The sequence below is a fragment of the Lactuca saligna genome, chromosome 5, assembly GCF_052625555.1.
Source record: "Lactuca saligna cultivar CGN05327 chromosome 5, ASM5262555v1, whole genome shotgun sequence".
Classification (NCBI taxonomy): Eukaryota; Viridiplantae; Streptophyta; class Magnoliopsida; order Asterales; family Asteraceae; genus Lactuca; species Lactuca saligna.
In genome coordinates this window covers 88148604-88157500 of record NC_136421.1, presented here as the reverse complement: position 1 = coordinate 88157500, position 8897 = coordinate 88148604, and positions in this window count along the sequence as shown.

Here is an 8897-nt window from a genome sequence, read left to right as displayed (position 1 = left end):
GCATTTCAAGTCCTGTATTATATACCATAATCTCTTGGAGGGAGAGCGTGATACTTGTGTATAGATCTATACGAGATTGACAATCCCGCACCTAAACTACTAGCTATAGTTAGACCGGCAGGTCTGGGGTGACAAATGTCATAACACTGCAACACTTGAAGAATGTTGTTACAGGCCGTCAGTGTCAATAGTATGGTTATAAAACTCACATAAAAAGTATAAAACAAGATTGATTTACACGGTTCATATGTGCATCGCAGTATTTCTACATTATATTTACAAACTAAATTATTGTTATCAATTGTTTATAAAAGTTACTAACACAGTCCAACTTTGGAACCTTTTACATTTTTCAAGAAAATATTGGATTTTCTAAAGATCTCGTTTACCAAATTACTACCAAAAGGAATATACTTTTCAACTCGGAACACTCATGAACTCACCAACTTAAATGTTGACACTTTTCAAAACCACTTGTATTTCTCAGGGAATCAGTGATACAGGTAAACTACCAGCTTTTGGAAGAAGAAACACAAAGGATGATTTTATCATTAAACATTTATTCATCATATTGTAATATTCTTTTGATAACATGTATAACGCAACAATACACGTTTTCATTGTTATATATATGATGGTTGTGTTACTTTCTTTGCAATATTCAATCGTTGTGATACTACGTGAAGTCATCCACCCCCGAATGTTTCCGCCATTCTGGTTTGGGGGTGTGACAGATTGGTATCAGAGCATTGTTTATAGTGAACTAAGTATATCAAACCACATAAGATATACAAACTATAAATACAACGGGAACCAAAAACCCTCTGATAAAAACATTATCATAGAAATATATTTTCTTTTAAATATATACATTTTACCCGCACGTATCAACCTCGTAACATTGCAAGTTTTTCTAAAAAGTAGTATGGCAAGTTGCAATACCACGACCGAGCCTTGGGGTATGTAATCAAATCAAGAATAAATATAGCCTGATCAACTATATTTATCCTGGATTTGACCAATATACGTCGAGGAATGGTCGTAGTAGTCAACAAGCCAAAAACTTATAAAATCTAAATTCGCTAAATTGAAATAATATAAGTCTATTATTAAACGATAAAACATTGCGCTCAGTAAAGATATAAATAGGCTTAGGAATTCGTTAATTAGAAATTCTTCTCTTATAAAAATCTCATACCTCTATCCCAGTACAGACAAATGGCCGGATTTCCTTTACCGGGAGACCCCTACTACCTAAATCAAGGTAACGGCGGCTGGATAGAAGAAGACCCGGAGGAAGACCCAGAGGAAATCGAAGAAGAATTCGAAATCGAAGTCGGAGAGGAATACGAAGTCGACGAGGAGATCGTGGAAATTTCTAGCGGAACAGATTCCGAACCAGAAGTAATTGACCCTCCCATCCCACATCCTCCAGTGATCAGGCCACATCAACCGGGACCCATTCCCATATGGGGAAGCCACCTCTACTACTGGAGCCGTCAGCAAGGCGTGCGTCCTCCATTTGGCATGTGTCGGGATTTTTACAACGTCAGTGGAGGAGGCTCAGCTGATCGAGCACTTCCCGTTGTCGTGAACGCTATAGCTAACCAGAACTACCAGGCAGACCAACAAGCAACCAGAATTCGAGAGATCAATGCTGCTACCCAAGGTAACGCCTCCGACATCAGCCGTTTGGACGGACTACATGAGAATCTCCAAATCTACACGGGGACACTACAGAACCAAATGATAACAGCTCTAGATGATATAAGAGAGATGAAAGAACAACAAGCGGAATTCGAGAGGCGACTGATGGGAGTCAAACGGTCAGATGCCGAATCCAGCTCCAAACGCCACAAAGTAGAGTTTGTTCAAGCTCCAACAAATTTTGATATAGACTAGGACCGCGGATAAAGTTTTTCTCTTATTTCCTTTTGTATCTGTAAAACGGAGACCTCTTAAATAGGTCAAATTTTCCTAGAAGCCTAAAGAAACACACCTTAGGTGTGATATATATATATATATATATATATATATATATATATATATATATATATATATGCAGTGCCTCTTTATATACCTCTCGAAATTAATTAAATTGTTATATCTAATTGGAAACCAAAAACTAAAGTCAAAACAAATTACAAGATACGACTAACCCTCAATTACACGATTGTCAAAACATTAGAAACTTATAGTATTCATTCTTATTTTCTCTACCAGAACATGCCTCCTCGTAGAACAACACGCAGAAACTCAACTCCAGCACCACCTCCACCACCTCCTCCAACTATGGATGCAGCTATGTTCCAAACTGCTGTAACGGCCGTTGTAACCGCGGCGATGGCTCAAATGAGCAACAATGGGTCGGGAGGTGGAATAAATAGCTTTACCAACGGCCCAAGCCAAGGCCGTACTGGAGTCTGCACTTACAAAGACTTCACTAATGGAAAACCTATTCCCTTTTATGGAACTGGAGGAGTGTTGGCTCTGTCCCAATGGATAGAGAAGACGGAAGCCGTATTTGAAATTTGCGCATGCCCGGAAGAAAGCAAAGTAAAATTTGCTGCCTGTACATTCTCTGAACGCGCCTTGACATGGTGGAACGGTCACGTCAAGACACTAACCCTGGTGGTGGCGAACTCCATGGGTTGGGAGAATTTGAAGCGAATGCTCCTACGGGAATACTGCCCAAGGGGCGAAATTCAGAAGCTGGAACAAGAATTGTGGAACCTTTCGATGAAAGGATCGGACATCGCAGGCTACACCAATAGGTTCAGCGATTTGATAACGCTTTGTCCTGGGATGTTAATTCTAGAAAGCCAAAAAGTGGAGAGATACATCTGGGGATTATCACCCCAACTGCGAGGAAGTGTGCTAGCTTCAAAGCCCATGACCTTCGATAGTGCCAAAGAACTGGCGCAATCTCTTGTGGATCATGGCGTCTGCCAAGGAGTCACGACTATCGCAACTGAACCAACCAAAGGGAACAATGACAACAATAACAACAGCAAGAAGAAATACTGGAACAAGAGGAAGGGACTAACCTCTCAAGAACCTTCAAAGAGACAAATGGTGGCGGTTCATGCTGCTACTACTCCCAGCACAACTCCTACAACTTCGACGCCAACAAGACAATATGCAGGGAACTTGCCAAAGTGCAGCAAATGCAACTACCATCACCACGGAAATTGCCGCAAAATGTACTGTAAGAACTGTGACAGGAAAGGGCACACAGCCCGTTTCTGTAAGGCACCAGCGCGGCCATTCACTCAAGTTCCTAGTACTGGGGTAAGTCAAGCCTGTTATGGATGTGGAGAAACCGGGCATTTCAAGAGGGACTGCCCCAAGACAAGGAATGTTGGTGGTATTGGGAGAGTGCTGGCGATAGGTCAAAATGAAGCAATAACTGATCCAACAGTAGTTACGGGTACGTTTCTCCTCAACAACATTTATGCATGCATACTATTTGATTGCGGTGCGGAGAGAAGTTTTGTGAGCCATAAATTCAAACATCTACTTAACCAGAGACCCCAACCACTTAATAAAATATTCACGGTAGAAATGGCTAATGGAAAAACAGAAAGCACAAGTGATATGTACGTCGAGTGCACATTAAATTTAAACGAACATTTATTTCCAATCGACCTTATGCCCATTTCGATAAGAAGTTTTGATATAATCATCGGTATGGACTGGCTGAGTCTTCACCATGCCGACATTCTTTGCCATGAAAAGGCCGTTCGTCTCAATCTTCCCAACGGTGAAAATCTCATCATATATGGAGACAAACCTAGTGCAAAATTACAAATCATCTCCTGTATTACAGCACGAAAATATCTTCGCAAGAAATACCATGCCTTTCTAGCCCACGTAGTAGACCAGAAGAAAGAACCAAAGAACATTAAAGATATTCCAAAAGTCTGCAACTTCCCAGACATTTTCCCAGAAGATCTCCCAGGAATCCCACCAGAACGTCAAGTCGAATTCAGAATCGACTTGATTCCCGGAGCCACCCCAGTAGCAAAGTCACCGTACCGTTTAGCTCCAGCCGAGATGCAGGAACTGTCCAGTCAATTGAACGAGCTGTTGAGTAAGGGATTCATTAGGCCAAGTTTCTCACCATGGGGTGCACCAGTCCTGTTCGTGAAAAAGAAGGACGGATCTTTTCGCATGTGCATCGACTATCGAGAACTGAACAAACTGACAATCAAGAACCGATATCCCCTTCCACGTATAGATGATCTTTTTGACCAACTACAAGGAGCGAGCTACTTCTCAAAAATTGACCTAAGATCCGGTTATCACCAGCTACGAGTACTAGAAGGAGACATCCCCAAAACGGCTTTCCGAACACGATATGGTCACTACGAGTTTGTAGTAATGCCCTTCGGATTGACAAACGCTCCAGCAGTGTTCATGGATTTGATGAACCGAGTATGTCGCCCCTTCCTGGACAAATTCGTGATCGTGTTCATAGATGATATACTCATCTATTCTAGAAACCAGGAAGAACACAGCCAACATCTCCGCCAAGTTCTGGAAACATTAAGGGCAGAGAAACTTTATGCAAAATTTTCCAAGTGCGAATTTTGGATTCGAGAGGTGGATTTTCTAGGACACGTAGTAAGCAAGGAAGGAATACACGTGGATCCCTCGAAGATCAATGCAATAGAGAATTGGACGATCCCAAGAACCCCTACAGAGATCCGACAATTTTTAGGACTCGCCGGGTATTACCGAAGGTTCATACAGAATTTTTCCAAGATTGCCAAGCCACTCACCACACTAACTCAGAAAAATGTGACCTTCGACTGGGGAGAAAAACAAGATGCCGCATTTCAAATGCTAAAACGAGCATTATGTAGTGCGCCCATCCTAACCCTGCCAGAAGGGACGGAGGACTTCGTGGTCTATTGTGATGCATCAAACCAAGGACTCGGTTGTGTCCTGATGCAACGAGGGAAGGTCATCGCCTATGCCTCAAGACAACTAAAGACGCATGAAGTGAACTACACAACGCACGATCTTGAGCTAGGAGCAGTCGTTTTCGCTCTAAAGATATGGAGACACTACCTCTACGGCACAAAATGCACGATCTTCACTGACCATAAAAGCCTTCAACATATTCTCAACCAGAAAGAACTCAACATGAGACAAAGACGGTGGGTAGAGCTACTAAGTGATTACGAATGCGAAATTCGATATCACCCCGGAAAGGCTAATGTAGTGGCGGATGCACTCAGTAGGAAGGAATACTCAGGTCGCCGAGTGAAGTCCCTAACTATGACGATCCATTCCCACCTGTCCACGCAAATCAAGGAAGCCCAAATGGAAGCCTTGAAAGCTGAAAATGTGGCAGGAGAAACCCTAAGGGGGATGGATAAGAATCTTGAAACCAAGAACGACGGAGTTCATTATTTCATGGATCGAATATGGACACCAAAGTTTGGTGGATTCAGAGAAATCGTCATGGACGAAGCCCATAAAACACGATACTTCATACACCCCGGCTCCGACAAGATGTATCTCGACCTCAAGAAGTTGTACTGGTGGCCGAACATGAAAGCCGAAATTGCTACCTACGTGAGTAAATGTCTGACGTGCGCTAAGGTCAAAATAGAATACCAAAAGCCTTCAGGTTTATTACAACAACCAGAAATACCCGAATGGAAATGGGAGCGGATAACTATGGATTTCATAACCAAGTTACCCAAAACGACAAACGGACTCGACACCATTTGGGTAATTGTCGATAGGTTAACTAAATCAGCGCATTTCCTACCGATCAAAGAGACGGATAAATTGGAGAAGTTAACAAGGACGTACCTCAGGGAAATTGTACGACTGCACGGTGTGCCCGTATCCATTATCTCGGACCGAGATAGTAGATTTACCTCGAGATTCTGGCAGTCGCTCCAAAGAGCTTTGGGGACAAGACTAGACATGAGTACCGCCTATCACCCTCAAACCGACGGCCAGAGCGAGAGAACCATACAAACCCTAGAAGACATGCTGAGAGCCTACGTAATCGATTTCGGCAAAGCATGGGACACACATCTACCCTTGGTCGAGTTCTCGTACAACAATAGCTACCACACCAGTATCAAAGCTGCCCCGTTCGAAGCCCTCTATGGCCGCAAGTGCAGGTCACCTTTATGCTGGGCCGAAGTGGGAGACACCCAACTAGCAAAAGGACAAGCAACTGACAACACACTTACTGGGCCAGAAATCATACGGGAAACTACGGAGAAGATTGTTCAAATCCGAGAACGTCTAAAGGCATCAAGGGATAGACAAAAGAGTTATGCAGATAAGAGACGAAAACCCTTGGAATTCCAAGTTGGAGACCGTGTCCTACTAAAAGTCTCGCCTTGGAAAGGATTGATACGCTTCGGAAAACGTGGGAAACTGAACCCCAGATACATCGGACCATTCGAGATCCTTGCGAGGATCGGTCCAGTGGCTTACAAACTTAGACTACCTCAGGAACTCCACAATGTACACCCTACCTTTCATGTATCGAACCTGAAGAAATGCTTATCCGACGAGACCCTTGTCGTCCCTCTAGACGAAATCGCAATAAACGAAAACCTCCAATTTGTAGAGGAACCGGTAGAGATCATGGATCGGGAAGTCAAAAGGACTAAACAAAGCCGCATACCTATCGTAAAGGTCCGCTGGAACGCCAAGCGAGGACCTGAATACACCTGGGAACGAGAGGATCAAATGAAACAAAAGTACCCGCATCTTTTTCCTAAATTGTAATATTAATCCTAGATTAAATTTCGGGACGAAATTCCCTTAACAGGGGGATGATGTGACAACCCTATTTTTCCCAAAAACATTGTAAACACTCGAAAGCTAAAAACAACGAAATTAACCTCGAAAATAAAGTGTTCAGATATCTAAGTTAGGATGCATCGAATATTAGATATCATGCCCAGGTTTCCAAAAACATAAAGAACACTCAAAACCGAGTTATATTGAAGAAATTATAACCACTCGTATAATTACGACACAACGTTAAAACATTATTTGACGTAAAAAGTGGAATCTCAATAAAATACATTTTAGCCTTAAAGTATCTAAACAAAAGTCGTAGATCTCGTTGAAAGATGAGCGTGCATAAAAAGATCGCCCAATTTGGACCTCGTATGTAGAAGTTACGAATTTTCAAAGTTTCGTAACAGTAGTAAAGGGCTAAAAACTCGGATTGAAGATCGAGTATTATTTAGCTATCGCCACCTAAACGGAAGTTGAAGATCTCCTCGGTGGTAATAAAACAATAAAAAGACAAACGAAAACCGACGTCGAATAAAGAACCTATGAAATTTTAACGAACTTTAGGAGTCCCGGCCTATTAAAATTATATCATTAAAAATAAAGTCAAAACTAGCCGACGGAGTCTAAATGAAAGTTGTAGAGCATAATCTCACCTACGCGTGGATATAAAGAACGCGAAAAACGGAGCTCGTACGCGAAAGTTACGGAATTTAGAAGTTGGAAGCAGGGATTACGCCCCGCGTAATCTGGGAGTACGCCCCGCGTACTAGACCCAGGGTCGAGTCCCATCGGCCCGCCCAAGCTACGCCTAGCTAGCCAGGAGTCGTAAGCCATGACGCCTTATTACGCCCCGCGTACTGACTACGCCCCGCGTACTCCGGCAGTACGCGCCGCGTACGGGGGTTTTCAGCCCTATAAATAGAGGGCATAAGGCTCGAGTTTTGGCACACCTTCACCATTTCTCAGACATTCTCCCAGCTCCAGAGACCCTTTTCTCACCTCGGTTTCCGCACTCGAGCCCCGACGAAAGATTTCCGTTGCAGAAGTTCCCGAAGAGCCCGACGACGCAACTATCCGAGATCGAAACTCTGCTCAACTCTAGCCCCTCTCTTCAAACTTAACGAGTGAGTTCATACCCCTACTTTTCAATTCTTTTACATGTTTTAGGGGGGGAAATACAAGTACATTACACGTTAAAAGTATCGTTTTCTAAACATAAATGCAATTTCTAACTTCGAATATCGATACAAACATCTTATGTATACAAGGGCAATTATATCACTAAGTTATGTCTACGAAATGGAACATACTATCTGAAGAACTATAATGGGTATAGTTAGCAAGTCAATCCTACATTTTTATACAATTTGAAAAACGAAACACTTTCAAAAAGGAGTAAAGTCATTTCATTGTAAATCTATTTATACTAGGTAAATGTGAGACATTTAAACTTCAACGTACATTTTTGTATGCATTTCAAGTCCTGTATTATATACCATAATCTCTTGGAGGGAGAGCGTGATACTTGTGTATAGATCTATACGAGATTGACAATCCCGCACCTAAACTACTAGCTATAGTTAGACCGGCAGGTCTGGGGTGACAAATGTCATAACACTGCAACACTTGAAGAATGTTGTTACAGGCCGTCAGTGTCAATAGTATGGTTATAAAACTCACATAAAAAGTATAAAACAAGATTGATTTACACGGTTCATATGTGCATCGCAGTATTTCTACATTATATTTACAAACTAAATTATTGTTATCAATTGTTTATAAAAGTTACTAACACAGTCCAACTTTGGAACCTTTTACATTTTTCAAGAAAATATTGGATTTTCTAAAGATCTCGTTTACCAAATTACTACCAAAAGGAATATACTTTTCAACTCGGAACACTCATGAACTCACCAACTTAAATGTTGACACTTTTCAAAACCACTTGTATTTCTCAGGGAATCAGTGATACAGGTAAACTACCAGCTTTTGGAAGAAGAAACACAAAGGATGATTTTATCATTAAACATTTATTCATCATATTGTAATATTCTTTTGATAACATGTATAACGCAACAATACACGTTTTCATTGTTATATATATGATGGTT